The sequence below is a fragment of the Aulostomus chinensis genome, chromosome 4 (genome assembly GCF_037954235.1).
Source record: "Aulostomus chinensis isolate RoL2024-O1b breed Wild chromosome 4, RoL_Achi_v1.0, whole genome shotgun sequence".
NCBI lineage: Eukaryota > Metazoa > Chordata > Actinopteri > Syngnathiformes > Aulostomidae > Aulostomus > Aulostomus chinensis.
In genome coordinates, this window is record NC_141323.1 from 25,862,390 (window position 1) to 25,885,080 (window position 22,691).

Below are 22,691 nucleotides of genomic sequence, written 5' to 3' on the forward strand. Positions count from 1 at the left end.
CACAAAGAAACAAAAAAGCTTACAGCACCTGGTATTCCCAGGCAGTCTTCCATCCAAGTACTAACCAGGCCCGACCCTGCTTAGCTTCCAAGATCAGACGAGATCTGGCGTGTTCAGAGTGGGATGGCCGTAAGCCCTTGACTCTGACACACATGGGCTCTATATCCATTTCACTCACTTTACAAGCTCAGAAAAAAAGTGACGTGCAACAGACTCACGGTCTTTTCAAACGCCAAATAGGTGTCCTGTCAATACAAAGAAAAGAATGTTGATGTCATCTAGAGAAAAGTACTGCATCTGCCATCTGTCTACTTCAAATTACACGCTGCATGACATTCAATTTCAAAGCAGCAGAAAGGTGCTTCAAGAAAAGGTGTGTGAGGGAAGCTCGCTCATGCTGGTCCCCAAAGACTCAAAGCGGCCCTTTCCTCACAATGAAACAAAAAAGCTTACAGCACCTGGTATTCCCAGGCGGTCTCCCACCCAAGTACTAACCAGGCCCGACCCTGCTTAGCTTCCGAGATCAGACGAGATCGGGCGTGTTCAGAGTGGTATGGCCGTAAGCCCTTGACTTTGACACACATGGGCTCTATATCCATTTCACACACTTTACAACCTCAGAAAAAAAGTGATGCGCAAAAGCCTCAGGGTCTTTTTACACACCAAATAGTTGTCCTGTCAATACAAAGAAAAGAATGTTGATGTCATCTAGAGAAAAGTACTGCATCTGCAATCTTTCTACTTCAAATTACACGCTGCATGACATTCCATTCGAAAGCTGTGGAGGGCGCTTCAAGAAAAGGTGTGTGAGGGAAGCTCGCTCATGCTGGTCCCCAAACACTCAAAGCTGCCCTGTCCTCACAATGAAACAAAAAAGCTTACAGCACCTGGTATTCCCAGGCGGTCTCCCATCCAAGTACTAACCAGGCCCGACCCTGCTTAGCTTCCGAGATCAGACGAGATCGGGCGTGTTCAGAGTGGGATGGCCGTAAGCCCTTGACTCTCACACACATGGGCTCTATATCCATTTCACACACTTTACAACCTCAGAAAAAAAGTGATGCGCAAAAGCCTCAGGGTCTTTTCACACGCCAAATAGGTGTCCTGTCAATAAAAGAAAAGAATGTTGATGTCATCTAGAGAAAAGTACTGCATCTGCCATCTGTCTACTTCAAATTACACGCTGCATGAGATTCCATTTCAAAGCTCCAGAAAGACGCTGAAAGAAAAGGTGTGTGAGGGAAGCTCGCTCATGCTGGTCCCCAAAGACTCAAAGCTGCCCTTTCCTCACAAAGAAACAAAAAAGCTTACAGCACCTGGTATTCCCAGGCGGTCTTCCATCCAAGAACTAACCAGGCCCGACCCTGCTTAGCATCCGAGGTCAGACGAGATCGGGCGTGTTCAGAGTGGTATGGCCGTAAGCCCTTGACTCTCACACACATGGGCTCTATATCCATTTCACACACTTTACAACCTCAGAAAAAAAGTGATGCGCAACAGCCTCAGGGTCTTTTCACACGCCAAATCGGTGTCCTGTCAATAAAAGAAAAGAATGTTGATGTCATCGAGAGAAAAGTACTGCATCTGCCATCGGTCTACTTCAAATTAACCACTGCATGACATTCCATTCCAAAGCTGCGGAGGGCGCTTCAAGAAAAGGTGTGTGAGGGAAGCTCGCTCATGCTGGTCCCCAAAGACTCAAAGCTGCCCTTTCCTCACAAAGAAACAAAAAAGCTTACAGCACCTGGTATTCCCAGGCGGTCTTCCATCCAAGTACTAACCAGGCCCGACGCTGCTTAACTTCCGAGATCAGACGAGATCGGGCGTGTTCAGAGTGGGATGGCCGTAAGCCCTTGACTCTCACACACATGGGCTCTATATCCATTTCACACACTTTACAACCTCAGAAAAAAAGTGATGCGCAACAGACTCAGGGTCTTTTCACACGCCAAATCGGTGTCCTGTCAATAAAAGAAAAGAATGTTGATGTCATCGAGAGAAAAGTACTGCATCTGCCATCTGTCTTCTTCAAATTAACCACTACATGAAATTCCATTCCAAAGCTGCAGAGGGCGCTTCAAGAAAAGGTGTGTGAGGGAAGCTCGCTCATGCTGGTCCCCAAAGACTCAAAGCGGCCCTTTCCTCACAATGAAAAAAAAAAGCTTACAGCACCTGGTATTCCCAGGCGGTCTTCCATCCAAGTACTAACCAGGCCCGACCCTGCTAAGCTTACGAGATCAGACGAGATCGGGCGTGTTCAGAGTGGTATGGCTGTAAGCCCTTGACTCTCACACACATGGGCTCTATATCCATTTCACTCACTTTACAACTTCAAAAAAAATGTGATGTGCAATAGCCTCACGGTTTTTTTACACACCAAATAGGTGTCCTGTCAATACAAAGAAAAGAATGTTGATGTCATCGAGAGAAAAGTACTGCATCCTCCATCTGTCTACTTCAAACTACACGCTGCATGATATTCCATTTCAAAGCTGCAGAAAGGCGCTTCAAGAAAAGGTGTGTGAGGGAAGCTCGCTCATGCTGGTCCCCAAAGACTAAAAGCTGCCCTTTCCTCACAAAGAAAAAAAAAAGCTTACAGCACCTGGTATTCCCAGGCGGTCTTCCATCCAAGTACTAACCAGGCCCGACCCTGCTTAGCTTCCAAGATCAGACGAGATCGGGCGTGTTCAGAGTGGGATGGCCGTAAGCCCTTGACTCTGACACACATGGGCTCTATATCCATTTCACTCACTTTACAATCTCAGAAAAAAAGTGACGTGCAAAAGCCTCACGGTCTTTTCAAACGCCAAATAGGTGTCCTGTCAATACAAAGAAAAGAATGTTGATGTCATCTAGAGAAAAGTACTGCATCTGCCATCTGTCTACTTCAAATTACACGCTGCATGACATTCAATTTCAAAGCTGCAGAAAGGCGCTTCAAGAAAAGGTGTGTGAGGGAAGCTCGCTCATGCTGGTCCCCAAAGACTCAAAGCGGCCCTTTCCTCACAATGAAACAAAAAAGCTTACAGCACCTGGTATTCCCAGGCGGTCTCCCATCCAAGTACTAACCAGGCCCGACCCTGCTAAGCTTCCGAGATCAGACGAGATCGGGCGTGTTCAGAGTGGTATGGCCGTAAGCCCTTGACTCTCACACACATGGGCTCTATATCCATTTCACTCACTTTACAACCTCAAAAAAAATGTGATGTGCAACAGCCTCACGGTCTTTTTACACACCAAATAGTTGTCCTGTCAATACAAAGAAAAGAATGTTGATGTCATCTCGAGAAAAGTACTGCATCTGCAATCTGTCTACTTCAAATTACACACTGCATGACATTCCATATGAAAGCTGTGGAGGGCGCTTCAAGAAAAGGTGTGTGAGGGAAGCTCGCTCATGCTGGTCCCCAAACACTCAAAGCTGCCCTTTCCTCACAATGAAACAAAAAAGCTTACAGCACCTGGTATTCCGAGGAGGTCTCCCATCCAAGTACTAACCAGGCCCGACCCTGCTTAGCTTCCGAGATCAGACGAGATCGGGCATGTTCAGAGTGGTATGGCCGTAAGCCCTTGACTCTGACACACATGGGCTCTATATCCATTTCACACACTTTACAACCTCAGAAAAAAAGTGATGCGCAAAAGCCTCAGGGTCTTTTCACACGCCAAATAGGTGTCCTGTCAATAAAAGAAAAGAATGTTGATGTCATCTAGAGAAAAGTACTGCATCTGTCATCTGTCTACTTCAAATTAACCAATGCATGAAATTCCATTCCAAAGCTGCGGAGGGCGCTTCAAGAAAAGGTGTGTGAGGGAAGCTCGCTCATGCTGGTCCCCAAAGACTCAAAGCAGCCCTTTCCTCACAATGAAACAAAAAAGCTTTCAGCACCTGGTATTCCCAGGCTGTCTCACATCCAAGTACTAACCAGGCCCGACCCTGCTGAGCTTCCGAGATCAGACGAGATCAGACGAGTTCAGAGTGGTATGGCCGTAAGCCCCTGACTCTGACACACATGGGCTCTATATCCATTTCACTCACTTTACAACCTCAGAAAAAAAGTGATGCGCAACAGCCTCAGGGTCTTTTCACACGTCAAATAGGTGTCCTGTCAATACAAAGAAAAGACTGTTGATGTCATCGAGAGAAAAGTACTGCATCTGCCATCTGTCTACTTCAAATTAACCACTGCATGACATTCCATTCGAAAGCTGTGGAGGGCGCTTCAAGAAAAGGTGTGTGAGGGAAGCTCGCTCATGCTGGTCCCCAAACACTCAAAGCTGCCCTTTCCTAACAATGAAAAAAAAAAGCTTACAGCACCTGGTATTCCCAGGCGGTCTTCCATCCAAGTACTAACCAGGCCCGACCCTGCTAAGCTTCCGAGATCAGACGAGATCGGGCGTGTTCAGAGTGGTATGGCCGTAAGCCCTTGACTCTCACACACATGGGCTCTATATCCATTTCACTCACTTTACAACCTCAAAAAAAATGTGATGTGCAACAGCCTCACGGTCTTTTTACACACCAAATAGTTGTCCTGTCAATACAAAGAAAAGAATGTTGATGTCATCTAGAGAAAAGTACTGCATCTGCAATCTGTCTACTTCAAATTACACACTGCATGACATTCCATTCGAAAGCTGTGGAGGGCGCTTCAAGAAAAGGTGTGTGAGGGAAGCTCGCTCATGCTGGTCCCCAAAGACTCAAAGCTGCCCTTTCCTCAAGCTGAAGTTAAAAGAATTGCAAATTAATCCTTCACAGGTACTTGTTCACAGAGATGGATGAAATAAAAATTGAATATATTCTAGTATTATAAAAATACAATGAACAAAATTATTAACAATGAGTAAGAGGATTTTCAAAACAAAACAAACAGTGTCTTTCTTGGTTATGAACTTTCGTTTCACTGAAAATAAAAATCTTTTTTAGTTAGATAGTTTCACATAAAATACCCTCAAGTCATCCTTTACACCTCAATTGTAAGGAAAAAAAGTTTCCTCTACAAAAGATAACCCTTTTGTTTTTTAAAAATATACATCATATTTAATCCCTTTCAGAATCCTTAAGTTACCTTCTAAAACGGTATTCTTTAATTTACAACAACTAAAACTCAATATTTTACCTGTGGGCACACACACATTCATATGAAACACCTTAAATTAAATTTTTACCTGTTTCAGGCCTGTTTATTGAAGCTCGTGTGAGGTCGGGGCTTCACAACTGTAATGGCCGCTTCACTCGCAGCTGAGCACACAATAAAAGCAAGTGCATGTGTATGTGTATGTTAGTCCTCACAAATCCAGGGTTTTATTAGAAGGGGGAGAACGGGAATGGAGGATGAGAGTCTGAATGGTAATGGCAATGGCGGTGGCAGTCACAATCCAAACACTCACACGCAATGGCGGGACAGCGAAAGTCACGAAGAAGAAAACACAGCAGGACAGGGCACAGCAGAACAGCAGAGCCATCGGATGGAAACCCGTCTCTCTCTCTCCAATGTCCGTCTCCTTCAAGCATATTATCTTAATTTAGCCACAATTATCAAACATTATCTCGTGTCGAATTCGCATTACCTTTACTTTCGCTCCAAAAATATTACAACGCTAAAGCTACGATTTGCAGGCACATTAGCACGGAATGCTATCCCTAGCTAGCACGTCGCTAACCATGTACACATCCAGTCTCTTTTCACTATAACAGTTAGATAAAGCGCAAATACAGGCATAAATATTCACCTCTCGAAGGTCACACAGAAGTTTACATCAGGACCACCAGTCGTCGACCTCCAAAATAAACTTAAATGCTCTCCACACAAACGATGCCTCCCCTCTTAACTCTCTGATCATTGCCTCTGTTTCTCTCCCCATGCGCGCTAACTACTCACCTCACAAACCTGCGCCACTAGTCCCACCCCTTACACAGTAACTTTCCTCTCATTGGCTTTTGCGGTCTTAATACACCCAAAGATAAGACAGGAATGAAATGATTGACAGGTAACAATTGAGGTTACATATAAACACGGCTTCTTCCCCTCTCCTTATTCTCAGATCACTGATCTTTTACAGACTCAGAGAACTTAAAGACCTTTATATGAATTTATTTTTTAACTGTAAATAGTTTTACTTTTTAAATGTTACATATTATATTTATGCTTTTAACCTGCTCACATTATAACCAATTTTAAAGATCATGAACTCTATTTATTTTTGAACTTTTTAACACATCTTTTTATGCTTTTTATGCGATGTAATTTATTTGATTTTTGTACAGGGCTACATGTTGTATGATAACAAGAGTGTATATTGTTTACAATGTGTTACAGTCAATGGGTGGCACGGTGGTACCGTTGTTAACAGTGTCGCCTCAAAGCAAGTTCAAGTCCTGGCTCGAGCACAGGTTCTTTCTGTGTGGTGTGTGCATGTTCTCTCCGTGCCTGCGTGGGTATTCTGTCTGCAATGGACTGGCTACCTGTCCAGGGTGAAACCTGCCTCTCACCTGAAAGCCACTGGGAAAGGCTCCAGCCTCCCCCTGCAACCCTTAACAGAAATAAGCTGGGATGCATGGAAGTATAGAAAGCGGATACAATGAAGCGCATACAAATTTTTCGAACGCACGAAAAAGTCTCACCTTTTGTTTTTTTCATTTTGGTTAGTTTGGAAGCATGGAATTTCTGACAAAGCCTAAGTTTGTATTGTTTATTCACTGATTTTTCTGACAATTTACAAACAAAGCTTTCAAAACTGAGAGGACAAGCAGTGGTGTTTAAGATCAACACCCAACATGGGGCTTGAACCAACAACCCTGAGACTAAGAGTCTCATGCTCGACTGACTGAGCTAATCAGGTTACGTCAGTGTAAGTCCCATAGCATGAACTGGTCAGAGTGAGAGACTCACAGTCCTGTGAGTGATCACCCACCCATCTATCCATCCATCCATCCATCCATCCATCCATCCATCCATCCATCCATTTTTCCGCTTATCCTGTTAAGGGTCACAGGGTGGGGCTGGAGCCTATCCCAGAGGGGACATTACCTTGGACAGGTCAGTGGTCCATCGCAGTCCACCGCAGCCAACAAATATTGACAGACAACCATTCACACTCACAGCCATACCTACGGTCAATTTAGAGTTGCATTTCCATTTGCATGTCTTTGGACTGTGGAAGGAAGCTGGAGTACCTGGAGAGAACCAGCACAGGGAAAACATGCAGACACTCTCAGGATTTATTCCAATGAAGCGCCTAAAAAAGGAGTGTTGGAACTCACTCAGATGAATGAGACATTATAAGCCATCAAATATATACATGTAGATATAGTGTTGGAGATCCAAAAAAACAGGGAGAAAAGAGAAGAGAAGAAGAAGAAGAAAAAAACAGCTTCTTTGACCAGATAACATAGTTGTCTATTTCAATGTTTGAGGTCTGAAAAAAATAACTGATTAACTGTGAAATGTGATGGACAGGCAAGTACTTACTAGGATCAGGGCAGCTGGAAAATAGGCTCCTGCATCTGTAGGCAATATCAGAGACAAAGAAAAATCAACACAAATGAGCAGGCACTTGAACGATGCTAAAACCACTCTTATTTAAACAAATACAACCACAGCTTCTGATCTATGGCCTTAAGGACACTGTAATCATGCCATCAGACAGATTCATGCCAGAGCAGTAGCCTAGCACAAGATGGAGGAACGTAATTGCATGTAAACACAGTCAGTGTGCACTCATCTTAATATGAACCGACTTAACTGTTGTGTGACACGTATATTGTGTGTACTGTAAAATGGTTCAGACTATCAGAAAGCTTCATGAATTCACAGGCAAAATACAGATGTCGCACACATTAATTTGTGGAGGCTCGAGATGTAAAAAGTAAAGTCAACTCTCTGTGTTTTTTGGATTAATTTGCAAGCATTTTCAACATTTTGGCTAGCTGCTAAATCTGGCTAGCATGATGTGCACCGAGTGTAATTATCAATGCAAATGTGGCAGGATGAGAGGTCCCATCCTAGCAGTGAGACTGGTTGGTGATGCCTGACTTGGCTTGTACCATCATTAGCCAACCAGTGTGAGGCGCTGCTCTATAAATAGGGGCAGCATCTACCTGGTCAATCTCTTGCTCTTGGGGTCCGTGGTCCTCCCACTTCCTGGTCACCTCGCTTCCGCCTCTGATCGCCTCACGTCTGCCTTCTCGCCACCGTCTTTGCTGGTATGTAGCAGTAGCTCCCTGTAGCTCGTGTTGCATGCTGATCATGCACGTTTTTCATATTCACATGTTTAATTGTAGGCGTCCGGCTTTTGGGACACGGTCCCTTAATCGCTGCTAGTGGGGAAACACCCCCCCCCCCCCCCATCTGACGTGCAGAGGCTGTTTGCCACAGCATACTAGCTGTGAAACCCTTTGCTCGGCATGCGTGCGATCTACACCTGATTGGCACAGCTGGTGAGCCGTGACACTGAGGAACAACTAGCTGCTGCTTTGCTACTGGGCGCTGTCTTGCCAGACTATCCTGCTTTGCTAGATGCTCCTGCTTTGCTCTGGCTGCTGTTTGCTACAGACTACCCTGCTTTGCTCTGGCTGCTGTTTTGCTACAGACTATCCTGCTTTGCTAGATGCTCCTGCTTTGCTCTGGCTGCTGTTTTACAGACTACCCTGCTTTGCTGTGGCTGCTGTTTTGCTACAGACTACCCTGCTTTGCTCTGGCTGCTGTTTGGCTACAGACTGTCCTGCTTTGTTACAGGCTCCTGCTCTATTAGCCTGCTCTGCTACTAGCCTGTTCTGCGACCTACTGGCCATCTACACATGTTTTGCTTGTTTGTTTGTTCACTGTTTACTGTGTTCACTGGAGTGCTCTGCTTCTGTGTTAACGAATTGGAAGCCGCTGTGTGTTGAACTGGAGGTTGTTTCAGTAATTCACCTTGTTTAACCAGGGTCTGCCAGATCCTGATGTCCACCGTGTGGCGCCACTGAACTGTACTTCATGGTGCTCTGAAGGTTTGGATCTGCATTGTTTCCCATTCCTCCGCTTGGGCTTCAGGGTGTAGCAAGCTGCTGGACGGCTATCCGTTAGCTCCCTGGTCTAGCAATGGAGAAATTAACTCGTTTCTGTTTTTTTTGGGTTGTATTATTTTTCCTTGCTAATTTGTGTTTAATAATTAAATCTTGTTTCTCGAATTAATTTTTAAATTGTGGTTTGAGTTTGGTTCTGGTTTTTGTTTGTTGTTTTTAGTTTTGGTGTTTAATTATAATTGTCATTTCGTTTCAGGTACTGGAAGCTCACAGTCCTGGCGTCTCTTCTCCTCTTGTGTGCTGTGCACCCCTGTTTTGCTTTAATCATGTGTGTTTTTTAAATGTGATGTCCCAATTGATCAGGGTGTCTTCTGCCTTGGGATCCCTCCCCCCCACTGGTAAGCTCCAGACTTGTTTAGATTCATTCTTGTTCTCTTTTTAATCTGCTGGCCTGTTTACAATAAAATATTTTTGTCATGGAACCACATCTCCTGCCAATTAGTAAATGAACCTGTGAGTGCCTTTTGGTCGGTACGTTAACTATTTCCTTTGGCAAAATTCCCAAGGTGGCGTTGTCCGGCTTTGGTCACTATTATATTTTAATAAGTGCACCCCCCACTCGTGTGTGTCGCCACACAAACTGGAAACTTCACTTAGCCTCCACTGGCCTACAGACTTTGCGCCAATGTCTACAATAAATGCAATCGCTACTCACCAAATGACTGTGATTGAGATGGATGATGAAAACCAAGGCTCTGGCCTCACATGTGCAGATCAGGAGATTCTCCTTGCGTCCATCAGGCAAAGATACTGCATGATACTGTTTTATTTACAGTGAAGTACTGTATTTTAGCATTACAGCATAGTTCTGTTAAACAGTCATGGGGTGTAATTTAACAGATTCCTATTAGAATTAACGGCAAAGTACTGTATTTTTATAAACGGTGATACTATTGAAATCTTGTAGTAAATTTACAGCAGTTGCTTGCAGTGTACAAGTCCCACCGCTTTCATAAAATTCATCACTGCATTCAGGACGACCCCTGCTACTCGGCCCCGGTGGGCGGGAGGAGGCTCAGGCCCAAACAACGCTGACTGCAGCTTTAATTTAATCCTAGGTTGATGTAATACTCTGATAAATCAGTGGTATTTATTTCATGATTTTCACAGGAATAAATTAAGAATAAAATGCCAGTTCATGGTTAACTTAAAATTTACATAAATAAGTATTTGTCATGAAGAAGAGATTAAAATGTAAATAAAATTTGTTTAAAATTAGTAACTTTCAAAAAAACATCATTTCACGGGGTGTGAATGTCTTTAAAAAATGTTAAAGTAATTCTATTACGTTAGGTTACGTGCGTGAGTTCATGACCTTTAGTGTTTACACTTCCGGGAGAAACGAGCGCGAGGAAGGAGCATCGTGTAATGGCGTAACGTTATCGGAGTTTGGAGACTGTGTGTCGTCGGAGAGGAGTTTTTATCGGTAACGGACTGTGAACTGTAATTGACCGACGTGATCGGAGTGCGTGAGTCGGATTCTCCGCCACCGATTGTGTTTTGAGCACCAGGCAAGTCCAGTTACAGAAGCTAGCGGGAGCTAGGCTAACGCTGTCCACGCTGAAGGGAGACGCCGCTGCACGGACGGGACAGGAGCTTCGGATAGTCGCCTCGGGAGAGAGTCGTTAACGGAGGATGTGCCGCTGCTGCCGAGTCACGGAGGTCTGTTGCTGCGGGCTGCTGCGAGCGGGACGGTTGCTGCCATAACGAGCGAGGGATTCATCGGCTGCGGTCCGGTATTGTTGACTTCACCGACACACGGGGGGATCTGGTAAAGGTTTCCATCATGAGCTCCAACTAAAGCGGGCCAACGAAAGTAAACAAGAGTGCACTCGAAATAAAATTAGACAGTTGAAAGAGAGACAAACAATATACCCCGGGGTTTTTTTATTTTCTATAGTCTTGTTTATTCAAGGTTTGAATGTGTTTTTCTGCAAGCTTTTAATACATTTTCTAAACTGAAATCTTGTGTTGTTTCATTGAATTTGTGTGTTGTTACTGAAGCTTTACAGCAGAGTTTAAAGGTCAAGTGTACTCCCCACAGCCTCCATTTGAATATTTAAGAGTGAGAATCATACATTGCCCTAGATTGATATTAATTATTTGAGATGGGACTTTTACCATACAAGATATTTGAAATGAGTTAAAGTGTTCCCTGTAAGCCTAAGGTGGGTTTTAATATTGGAGCCGGTGGTAAAAGGGTTACATTTAGAAATCTAAACCCCTGCTACCATGAGCACACATGGAAATAAAGACTCAACTGACCGCTCGGTCTACTTCAGCTAGCACACTGAACAATACTGTTGTTTACTTGCTAGCTGATAAGTGAGCAGCTGATGTTTGCAATAACATTGAAATAAACTAAAAATAGAGTCAATAGCTCAAATCCTATCACCACCAAAGGAGCCACGTCTTTAACACTTCAATCTCATAGCGACTCCTCAGGATTTCTTCTTCTCTCCATTGCATTTTGTAGGAGGCTCCTGCCGGTCCACACTGCCTTCCCCCTAACAGATTCAGCTACTGAGACTAAAGTTCGTTAGTGAGCTCAATGCATAAAAGTGACGTAATATTTGTTGAAAACTAAACAGGCGTGAAGCTGTAACCTCACATGAACACTTGAAGTCTAGATTTCAGCTGCATGTGAAGAAATCAGCATAAAATCCTTGTGTTGGTGTTTAAACCTGGACTACCAGAACCAGGCTAAGAGGTGTTTGTCTGTTAGCTGTGAAGCAAACTGAAACATGAAGGCTTTGAGGGTTTGTTCTCAACACAAAGAAAGATTCAATGCTCAAACTGCCAACTCTGTAAAAAAAAAAAAATAAATAAATAAAAAATTTTTTTTTACAAATTTTAGTTTATTTCTTCATGAAGATCTTAATGAGGCAATCAGCACCAGAGCACTAAAGTTAAAATTAGTAACACTGTCACTAACAATGGATTTATTTGACCCAATGTAGTTTTCCTGATCAAATATAGTTTTCATCAAAATATAGTATTTTTTTTATAATTAATTATTTCCCAATATGCAATGTCACATAAATGAAAAAATGGAGGACCCTATAAAATGAACTGACGTCAGTGTTCAAGGGTGAAGTCATTTTTGGAATGAAGAAGAGTTCATCCAGCTTTTTTTGCCTCGTTTCTCTGAACCAGCTCATTTGTTGTGTCCACGCAGAGACAGAGAGGATAAATGTGATCGTGGAGAAGTCCTTTTGTTCTTCAACTTGTCCAACTTGATGGTGAGTCTCCTTTTATCAAGGATTACTGAATGCTTGTGTTATTCATGGCATTGTAAACACTTTATAAACCCTTCATTCAGAGCTGTAAAGAACCTTTAACCTCATATCCCAGACATCAAAGTGGGCCACTAACTGGTGAGATGAAGCTATGCTATGCTGCTACATTCTGAAGAGGTAAAGTAGCAGGTTCTGAGAGTGATGGCTAACCTGGATGTGTTCATCTCCTACTTTAATATCAGCGTCCCAACTTGGAGCTCTGACCACCTCCAGCTTTTTGTTCCTGTTTCTGCTTCAGTCAACAGGGAACTCAAACCTGCAATAGAATCATCAACAACAATGGAATAGAAAACAGAGGAAGACAAAATATCATAAACTTACAAAGCTGAGAAATGTTCATGAAGAATAAATGCACACATTATGATTGAGGCCAGAAAGTAAAACTCCACACCAAATGTATTTTGACATGTAGGGATAATGAACTTGAATGTGTTGAAATAGCAGATAAATGAATCCACTATCACACAACAAGATGATGACCCACTATCACAAGATGGCGTCACAGATCCTGATGCTCTGAGCAGGAAACACCGAGCAAAACATGACTAAAAAGCTCCTGTTGTTCCCTCCATGAAAAACTGTGGCACTGATGAGAAGAAGGATCCCAGGATCCATCGCCTCACCATTCGGTAGAAGGATGATAGTCGGCACCAGGAGAAACCCTTGTGTCTGCGATGCAGGGAAGATGGAGCACTGAAGAGGACACATTGTGGCGTCCTGAAGAGGACATTTGGTGGAGCCTGAGACAGCAAACATCATGCCGCCCTTCATCAGAAGAACCACAGCACCAGAAGAAAGAATCCTGGCAGTGACGACAGGGAGGATCAGGGTGTCCTCCTCACCACCACCTTTAAACCTTCAAATGAACTTTCAAAAGCTTCAGAGTGGTGAATGATTTTTTTAAACCTTTCTTGTTTTGTTTTTCCTTTAATTCTCATTTGTGCGATTGTCTGATTCATTAGAAATAAACACTGTCTGCTGGGTTTAAATTGACTGTGATTCTCTTTTTGCGTGCAAATTGAAAGTTATGCCAATAAAAACCACAAGTATTGGAAGACCAAAGGAAGAACCCCCAAGGTCAGGACCCTGAGATCAAAGTGATCGCTCTGATCTCAGAGGTTTGGGATATTTCACATCCCATGGCCCTTCAAATACGAGCCCTGTGTCACTGTCTAAAAGTTTTAAACCGTATTTGTTTGTGAAAATTAAAACCAGACGACCACTGTGGTCCTTTTTACATGGTAAGTAAAGCCCAGATGCCATGGTGGACCAGTTAGCACCCTGGACTTTGAATCCAGTGACCTGAGTCCAAGTCTCAGTTCCAGCAGGTTTCCTGCAGCCTTCAGAAGAGCTGCTATGTTTCTCTGTAGATAACTAAGTGATGCTCTCAGCAGGTTGAGGGCACCACCAACAAGGGAGGTTATGAACCTCTGACTTGTAGGAAGAAGGTAGGAGATCTCCAACAGGATCCTTCTTTCCTCTGTCCTCCTTGGATCTCATGGATCATCACAGTCAAGTGGAGACCCAAGCTCCTGGATGGATGTGGCACTCAGGAATTGCTGAGTTTTCCAGTGGATTTTGTTCCATCCATGGTTCAGGAGCAGGATTCCTCCTGGTTAACCTTGTATCTATCGACCCCAACTGTGTGGGTTTGGAGAATTTTTCATGTCATGTCAAGAAATCAGGCTGGTGGGTTTTTCAATGAGAGAAATTCTGGTAACTTAATTATGTGGCATGTTTGTTGAAGCAGTAATTAATTGATAAATTAAGGAAGGCCTGGCCAGTCTTTGCTCACAGGTCATACGATGTAGTTAGAAAGTCCTGAATAAATCTGGAGTTCCATGATTTCCTTGTGGTTCATGTTCCTTTTGGCAATGTAGTCTGGAACAAGAGCAAGATGAACCTCCAAATATCAACAGTTTGGATTGCAGGTGATGTCAAGTTGTATTTTGAGGAAACTCCTCCTTGTGTTTGGTTCCATGGTGAAATGGTGAGCACTCTGGACTCTGAATCAGTGATCACAGTTCAAGTCTCAGTGGGACCTTCCTGTCTGGAATGTGTCCCATGGAACAAACTGATAAAGAGATATTATGTGGTTCTAATGTTCTGGTTCATTTCTTGTCCTTTAGAAAAATGAAATTAATTTCTTATTGCCATGAACACAGACTGTGTGTTTAATGTTAACAATAAATGCAACAACTCAGGAGCCAGTCGCTCCAGTGGAAAAAATTCTACTTTGTCAATGAATTAATTCATTTCATATTGCAGTCTGCCACACAGTCTGAGGAGGCAAACGAGTTTCCCTGTGACGTTCCAACATCGGCCTGGTTTCCTCCAACATGGAGCAGCCACCAAAATCTAACTTCAAATGTTGGATCAAAGTCTACAGAAGAAATGCATTTTCTTTCAATTCACATTTTGTCCATTAAATTCATAATCACTCTTCTCAGTCACCATCTCATCACATGACTAATGTTTGGGTTCTGTATTGGTGGTAAAATATCCTTCCATGCCCCTCACTAGTTTGCACACAGAAAAGCATATTTTACTGGTTTCAAATCTCTTAGTGTGTTCTCTCACTTAAACCAGCTGTGGCAGCTTTCATTGTGTGATTGATTTTAAAATATAAAGATGGAACAGAACCATTGGAATAAGATGTCAGGACATTTGAAGGAATGTAAATCTCCTGTTGAAATGTTGCAGTGTGCAGCTGAGGCTCTCTGGCAGTGGCACAAGGAGCCACAATGGCAGAACCTGGACCCTCCTGGAGGAGAACCACAGGTGAGGGCCTTCTTGGCTCCAGATTGATGGAAATCAAGTGTCTGAGGCTGTTAGCAGCCATTAAGTTGATCTGGTTGGGCACTGGTATTTTTTCTTGCTGCAGCTCAGGAGTGATTCAGGAGAAGAGTTTCAGAACCGCTGAGGTTTGCCTTTTTTGCCTTTTTTTGTAGTGATTTGGTTTGATACAAATAAAACTGACTTGACTTGATTTGGTGCCTCATGAAGAGAAAATCTGGCCACAAATGTTGGACAAGAGTGTTTGTGGAAGGGTGATTTTTTTTTTTTTTTGCAGTGTTGTAAGTCACTGTAACTGCAGCTAAAAGATTGAACTTTCTCCAAATGTCCTCAAGATGGTTTCCAAATGACATCAGTTGTCACAAGAGAAAGTCTGCATGCAAACACACTCAGGTGTGCCCAGCTATTCTTATTAGAACATTCCATCGACTTCATTCTATGTGCAGCCTAACCTTAATCTTAATCTTAACCAAATGTATCTTAATCTTTATTTGAAACTAAACTCAATCCAGACCTTGACTCTGAAATTCATGCAAGAACTAACAAACTGCGCTGTGTTGCATCAGGGACGGTCTTTGGTCCCCATGAGGAAGAGGACTCCTGATCAGTGTTGATGATGGAAATGGTCTCCAGCACGATAAATCAAGAAATACACACGCGTAAACACACACAGTGACCCTGCATGTCGTTTCTGTCCAATTTAAATTTTCATTCATTACCCAGAACCTCTCAAAAGCCCTGAAGAAAAAATTGAATATTTGGAGTTTGAAAGCCATAAATAACATCCATATCATATCGTCCATGTCATCTGATCTCATCTTTGTTTGTTGTTTTGAAAGAGGGACAAATTGGTACTTGGTCAAAAAAGAACTCTGGGAAAATTATCCTGCTTTCAGGGAGGTCTTTGGTGAGTTTGCTAAAATTGCAGAGAACCATGACGGAACCAAGCACAAGACTGCTGCCCTCTGCATCACACGCTGCACTTTGTAGTGTTTGAACTGAATGTGAAGGGTCTGACATCATCACACCAGTACGACAAAAAGTGACCGTGAACCACAAGAAAACCTTCACTGATGAGTCCATGGATCTTATTGATCTGTGCCATTTTCTGATCTTCTTTTTCCGTCTTTGATTTCTTTCTTTGATCTCTAAATTCTGTGCTTTGGTGTCCTTGGTCAGTCTTTGAATTTCTGTTAAAAAAAAAAGAACTCAGCATATTTCTGCAGACCATAGATAGGGATTTTACCAACTTCACCATAGCAACCCTCGTTGCTGCTGTGCCATTGAAAAGTAAGACAGCCTGGCAGCCAAGAAAAAACAGAAAAATGTCAACTTAAGATGTATTAAAGACGAGGAGGAAATGTAACCAACCTACAAAGATGGAGGGGAATTGAGACCCACATGTTTGCCATCCTTGATGAACTGTCCACTGGTGCAGGGGATGAGGTCATGGCAATGATCTGGGAGCCAGTCCTGGATGTTAAATGCCCTGATGATGGACAGTGTAGTGGCAAAATGTCTGGTCCACTGACTGAACTCTGCCACAAATGAGGAACAACAGTCAGCAAGGAATAGAAACGAAGAGGAGAAATGGAGAGAACAGAAAAAATGAGAGATCATGGAGGAAAGAGGCTGATATTTGCAAGTGTCCTGACTACAACACAGAAATCTAGAGAAACCATGACCTGGATTACTGAGGATCTCCACTGGCAGTTCATTTCTGTTGATCATAGGGCCATGCTGGGGGAAGCATGAATTCCCCCTGGGACTGACATTGTGGAGCAATGGTCACCTTTCCTGCTGAAATTGTCAATTCTTGTGCTTCGTTCTCTCCACAAAACCATTCCCTTAACGGAGCTCAAACCCCAGTTACAGCTGTGGGAGCCCAACATATGACACACTGGACCATCAGGAACAGCTTTGTGCTTTCAAACAACAGAGACGATACACAATGACTCACGGAACACAGGAATCTCTGGCCTCAGCTGACATGTTGAATTTCAGCAACACTTCATGATGCTGAGCAAACCAATGAGAAGATGAAGGAGGCCGTCAACTCCTTCAAGCTCAACATCTACGCTGCTTTACCCAGGAGGTCAGGAGGTCAAAGCAGAACCTGCACCCTCCTCCTCTGATGTTTACTCCACACAGAAATGAGGAGTCAGTTCAGAAAAGTCAGCTGGACTCTGGGCAAATCTTTTCATTCAGTCAATTGTCTCCACCAACTTCAATATGGGTCTAGACCTGCACAGGTTCCAATTTGTGTCTTGGTCCCAAGGGTTTGTTGAACCAGAGAAGCTTCAACTGGTGACGCTCAGCCAACCATGCATGAAGGTCAAGCTGCATTATCTGCTGTGCTCATTAGCAGGGGAATTAGCTCAAATGGTAGAGTGCCAGTTTAGCATGTGAGAGGTAGAAGGATCCATGGCCTCATTCTCCAGAATACTTTAGCTTGTTCTGTTGATCAGAGGAGCTGCTGTGTGATGAATGCTGATGTTTGTCCACTGCTGTGATAAAGTGTCACCCTGTTACTGATATGTGAATGAACACCTGCTCAGTTCAAAGCTGCAAGGAAACCAGGGACTTTGAACCACACAGTGAAAGAGTTTGTCACCAGCCTTTAAAATTCCCACCATCTCCTGAATGTGGAGCAACTTGTCCTGCCAAAACTGTCACCTCTACCATTCTTAATAACACCTGTCCTGACAGCCAATCAAGCTCGAGCTGCAGCGGTGAAAGCGCCGAATGCCAGCCACCATACACAATGACTCAGGCAACACAGGAATCTGTTGACTCAGCTTGAGGAGCAGAGGGTCCACCAAGACAAGCATACACCTTCATTCTTGATTCTTTATTTCAAGGGTAGCCCCTTGAGATGCACCATCTCATTTTGGAGGGGGTCCTGACAAATAATGACCAACAATAATACAAGTAGATTCTAAACAAAATACCAAACATTTCAACACAAGGACACACACATCATACACCCAAGTACAGGCCAACAATGTTCCCCAAAGCCAAACCCCATCACTCACCATCCAGTATTATACAAAGTATGATCAGAGATCCCACTGCAGAATAAGAGTGGGCCTGTGTACCCATACTCATACATTTCAACACCCATCTAAATAAATACTGCTTACATGCACCATTAAAGAACACAATGCATATTCATACACAAATATCCACATATGTACAGTATAGAGAACAAACAAGAACAAGTACAGAGTGAATCCTGGAGAGAAAAGTTGAGGTGCATCAGAAACAAGAGCAGATGTTTGAAAATGCTTGATGATTTGAAGATGAGAAAGGAAGTGAGAGACCGAAGTGAGGAGGAAAGGTTGTTCCAATCTGATGGAGCTTTAAATACAACCAGACAAAGCAGAAGGCCGTCCCCACTGATCCTGGATCTGCTCGACATTCCTGTCTGTTAAAAGGAAGGTTTTCATCACCGCTGTTGCAGGATGTGCTTGTTGATGGAGAATTGTTGGGTGTAGATTCATTGAAGGAGTTTGGTGCTGGACCTGCTCTACTAGTAAAGAGTCATGAGAGAACTTTTGTTGTGATTTGGTTCCATACAAATAAAAATGACTTGACTTGATTTGCTGCCTCATGAGGAGAAAATCTGGGCACAAAAGTTGGACAAGAGTGTTTGTGGAGGGGTGATTTTTTATTTTTTGCAGTGTTGCAAGTCACTGTAACTGCAGCTAAAAGATTGAACTTTCTCCAAATATCCTCAAGATGGTTTCCAAATGATAAAATTGACTTGAGGAAAATATGAATGTGCGATGACCAGTTTCTTTGCTGATTCTAGGCAGACATAGAAACAAATGATCTCTACACTCTAGGTTGCATTGTGAGCTGAAAGGAATTGAAAGTTGCTTCAAGTATGAAGGGAAATTCAAGCAGACACATTTGAAAATAAATACTGACCAGTGGAGTTGTCTTTGTGTCACGATCCCTGTTTTGTTCACCAAAAATGTCTGCGTTTGGGTCTCCCTCACCATCCACAACCCTCAATCCTGACACTTTGGGAATCATACATGAAATAATGATGGGTTCAATCCAAACACCTGGAAGGGCTGCACGATGGTCCAGTGGTTAGCACTGTGGCCTCACAGCAAGAAGGTTCCGGGTTTGAGTCCCGGCTCGGGCACGGGATCTTTCTGTGTGGAGTTTGCATGTTCTCCCCGTGCCTGTGTGGGTTCTCTGTGGTACTCCGGCTTCCTCCCAACGTCCAAAGACATGCAATTTGGGGACTAGGCTACTTGGGTTCTCTAAATTTACCATAGGTATGAATGTGAGTGTGAATGGTTGTTTGTCTCTCTATGTTGGCCCTGTGATGGACTGATGACCTGTCCAGGGTGAACCCCGCCTCTCGCCCGTAGCCACTGGGATAGGCTCCAGCCCCCCGCGACCCTTACTCGAAAGGAATAAGCGGAAGGTGTGGAAGTCAGTGTCAGCAGTGGAGGTGAGTGTGTGGATGTGATGTCAATGTGTACTGCATGTTGTTGGTGGAAAACAAGGAAAAACAAAAGGACAACAACAGCACGCCGGCTGAGCACAAAAGGGAGACAAATGTGTGGGAAGGTGGGGTTAAACAGGCCTAACTGGGAACACTGGCCTGGTCCTCCCAGTCAGCCTAATGACCAGGCTGCTCCAGACCTGCAAAGACACAAACACACCCACCAACAGGACCCTGCACACAGAACACTGCATAGGACCCCAGGCCTGGGGCCGTCACCAGTGTTCCCATAGAAACCACCAGCGGAGTCCAATATGAGGAACATGAACTGTGTTATCATACTTTTCCGGACTTCTTGTGGAAAAAGTCAACAGAACAACAAACGTAATTTTAGCCCACCAGATATTTGCTTGGACACTGAGTTCATGTGAAATTTAAATGACAGCTGAGAATCACGCCAGAGGTCTGGATATTCCAAGTCTTCAACTTTTGCTTTTGTTGTTCCATCAAGAAAGCCAATGAGCCAGTTAGTTGACAACCAAGATCAGGTCAAACGGAAAACAACATACGATATGAGGTTTTTCTTGTTTCTTGATGGGCAGCCAAAAATATTTTCAGCATTGGATCATTAAAGTCTGTTTCATTTCTGATGTCGTGTTCAAAAATAATTGCTCACCTAAGAAGATTCTAAAAAGTCAGACTTTCTCAGTGATATTCTCTTCTCAGGCTTTCAAATCTTTTAAATTTCCATTTTCCACAAGTGAGTAGAAAGTTGTTACTCTCTTTGAATCCAGGATTTAAATCTAGGGTTCATTTCATGAGGCTTGAACCCTGGATTAAAAGCACATCATTAAATGACTTGTAGTGATATTCTCCTGTTAACATTCCAAATTATTCATTTAGATTTGGACATTACGGAAACATTTTTCCAGATTTTGATGGGCCAGTACAGCAGGAACTGGGGCTCATTCATGGTGTGGTTTAAATTTGAGCCTGGGTTTCTTCCCCTGCAAGATAAATCTGGAAAGCATTTTGTTCAATTCAGAAACGGTTTTGAAGGCAATTTCTCCAGTTGGTCCTGGAACTAGAAAGAGATTTTGTGGTCCGACATTTATTTTTACTCTATCAATCCTGTGACTCAGACTCAGAAAGGAAATGGAGTTCCATCTTCTTCTATCATCTTCAAGGAGTTCTGGCCCAATCCAGGTGGAGGTTTTCCTCCATGTGTTCTGGAGGTGAGTGATTAAAGGTCAGAACCTGTGTTTTAGAATGGAGAATTAATATCCAGCAGAGCTTCCCAGTGTTTCAAAGAGTTTTATTAATGCAGGTCCTGTGTTAGGGGGCTCACTTCAATATGTTAAAACATCATCAGCGTCCAGCGCCACCTTGTGTTCTTCTCCATTTATGTGGACACCTTTAATATTTGTGGTCTCTCTCAACCACTGTACGAGGGGCTCGATATAAAGAGCTGGAAGCAGCAGGAACTGGAGGGTCATGTCTCAGAGTCTGTCTTATTTTGATATCCCATTTGCGTCCTGTTCTTCCTGTTTTAGTTTGATGTCGAACGTCCCCTCTCATTTTCAGGTTACTTCACTTGCCCTTGTCTTCTGTTTGCCTGAGTCTCTCGGTGCATCTGAATAGACATCAGGACTCAGAGAGGGAACGACCTCAGCAGAGACTCCTCTATTTAGAGGAAAGGAGAGCTTAGAGAACACTTTTTTGACATCATTCAACATCCTCAGGGACGATCGTTTACAAAGTTCTATTTAATATACGACACATAAAATCACACCACTTGAAGCAGGCTAATGAATAATAAATCAAACATAAAAATGCTTTATTTTAAGATATAAAATATCTTGTGAATATCTGGAGCTTAATTCCAGCAGCAGACCTCCTCAGGTGATGGAATTTATATTTGACATGTTTACCATTAAATGAGACACATTTGCAGTCCATTGAAATCTACTTGTGCTCATGGTGAGTTGATTTCAAAACATGAGCTGACAGAATCTACATTTAGGTAGGAACCACCATATCCAGGGGTCTGGACCTTTTCGTAGTCAGAGCCATCAAAGTAGCAGACTAAGCTAGCAGACATTAGCATTGAGAAGAAACTGATACCTGGAGCCTAATTTTGGGTCTGGTCAAGTGATAACAAAATATATGACATCATTGTCAGACTGACACCTGCTCAAAACTGACCAAACACCACCCTGTTGCATAGTGGGAAATTTCTGCTTGGTTTGTGTCCATCAATACACACAAGAAATTTGTCTCATGCTGCTGTGACCCGGATTCGAACCAGGGTTGCTGCGGCCACAACACAGAGTACTAACCACTATACGATCACCGCCTCCTCAACAGCAGATTGAGATTCGATGTCTTTGTCTCAGGTGAGATCAAAGAAAGAATTCTAAGATCAAACACAAAACTCTGAGATCAAAGGTTGAAGTTCCCCAAGGTTCAATTTTAGCTCAGACCCTCTTCAAGGTGGAACCAGCAGAGGAGCTCAGTAGAGACAACTGGACAGCAGCAGGACAGAACAGAGGCTCTCCACAATGGCAGGAGACAGGAAACAGGTTTGGACCATCTGGGCTTCTGTCCACTTTGATGGTTTTTAAAACATTGAAGGAAATTGTAAAAATCAACATTGTGTTTAAATCATGATTTCTAGTTGAGAGTGTTTGCTCATCTGTTCCAGAAGCTTCTTCTAGAGTTGACCCTGAATGAGTGGAAGGACCTTTTTGATCATCAGGACTGCTTTTTGATGCCCTGATGGTGCATCGGGGTCATCGTGGTCCTCCACCATCTGCAGGGGTTCCAGGACTGTTGTGGTGTTTGTGGGAACTGCAGGGAGAAGCTGAGAACTGGAGAGGAAGTCCTGGACACCAGCAGACCTCTCAACACCTGCAGCATTTTTTCAGCTCCACCAAACCCAACATTCACTGCCTCCTCATCATCTGAGCATCAAAAGCAGCTCAGACCTGCTGCAGCTCAGCAGACCTCAGCCATTTTTAGGATGTCTCAATGATTCTCCTTCACATGATTTTCATTCAGAAAC

The 22,691-nt window shown here is 43.4% G+C and overlaps 1 long non-coding RNA gene, 9 other non-coding genes and 2 pseudogenes across 10 annotated transcripts; all 12 read right to left on the minus strand.

Annotated features, from left to right (window-relative positions):
- Window positions 1–16: 16 nt before the first annotated feature.
- LOC147264491 (5S ribosomal RNA) lies at window positions 17–135 on the minus strand (annotated as a pseudogene).
- Window positions 136–446: 311 nt separating this feature from the next.
- LOC147264492 (5S ribosomal RNA) lies at window positions 447–565 on the minus strand. The gene has a single exon (XR_015113184.1). It is a non-coding gene; the product is annotated as a 5S ribosomal RNA (ribosomal RNA).
- A 310-nt stretch (window positions 566–875) lies between these two features.
- On the minus strand, window positions 876–994 carry LOC147264493 (5S ribosomal RNA). The gene has a single exon (XR_015112880.1). It is a non-coding gene; the product is annotated as a 5S ribosomal RNA (ribosomal RNA).
- Window positions 995–1,304: 310 nt separating this feature from the next.
- Window positions 1,305–1,423, minus strand: LOC147264494 (5S ribosomal RNA). Its single transcript, XR_015115019.1, has one exon. It is a non-coding gene; the product is annotated as a 5S ribosomal RNA (ribosomal RNA).
- Window positions 1,424–1,732: 309 nt separating this feature from the next.
- On the minus strand, window positions 1,733–1,851 carry LOC147264495 (5S ribosomal RNA). Its single transcript, XR_015113343.1, has one exon. It is a non-coding gene; the product is annotated as a 5S ribosomal RNA (ribosomal RNA).
- Window positions 1,852–2,160: 309 nt separating this feature from the next.
- LOC147264496 (5S ribosomal RNA) lies at window positions 2,161–2,279 on the minus strand. Its single transcript, XR_015115391.1, has one exon. It is a non-coding gene; the product is annotated as a 5S ribosomal RNA (ribosomal RNA).
- Window positions 2,280–2,590: 311 nt separating this feature from the next.
- LOC147264497 (5S ribosomal RNA) lies at window positions 2,591–2,709 on the minus strand. The gene has a single exon (XR_015114533.1). It is a non-coding gene; the product is annotated as a 5S ribosomal RNA (ribosomal RNA).
- Window positions 2,710–3,020: 311 nt separating this feature from the next.
- On the minus strand, window positions 3,021–3,139 carry LOC147264498 (5S ribosomal RNA). The gene has a single exon (XR_015113099.1). It is a non-coding gene; the product is annotated as a 5S ribosomal RNA (ribosomal RNA).
- A 310-nt stretch (window positions 3,140–3,449) lies between these two features.
- On the minus strand, window positions 3,450–3,568 carry LOC147264499 (5S ribosomal RNA). Its single transcript, XR_015113349.1, has one exon. It is a non-coding gene; the product is annotated as a 5S ribosomal RNA (ribosomal RNA).
- Window positions 3,569–3,877: 309 nt separating this feature from the next.
- Window positions 3,878–3,996, minus strand: LOC147264500 (5S ribosomal RNA; annotated as a pseudogene).
- Window positions 3,997–4,306: 310 nt separating this feature from the next.
- LOC147264501 (5S ribosomal RNA) lies at window positions 4,307–4,425 on the minus strand. Its single transcript, XR_015113875.1, has one exon. It is a non-coding gene; the product is annotated as a 5S ribosomal RNA (ribosomal RNA).
- Window positions 4,426–5,017: 592 nt separating this feature from the next.
- Window positions 5,018–5,862, minus strand: LOC147264502 (uncharacterized). The gene is made up of 3 exons (XR_015112652.1): window positions 5,734–5,862; window positions 5,392–5,505; window positions 5,018–5,242 (listed from the first exon to the last, which is right to left on the minus strand). It is a non-coding gene; the product is annotated as an uncharacterized LOC147264502 (long non-coding RNA).
- Between the last annotated feature and the right edge of the window lie 16,829 nt (window positions 5,863–22,691).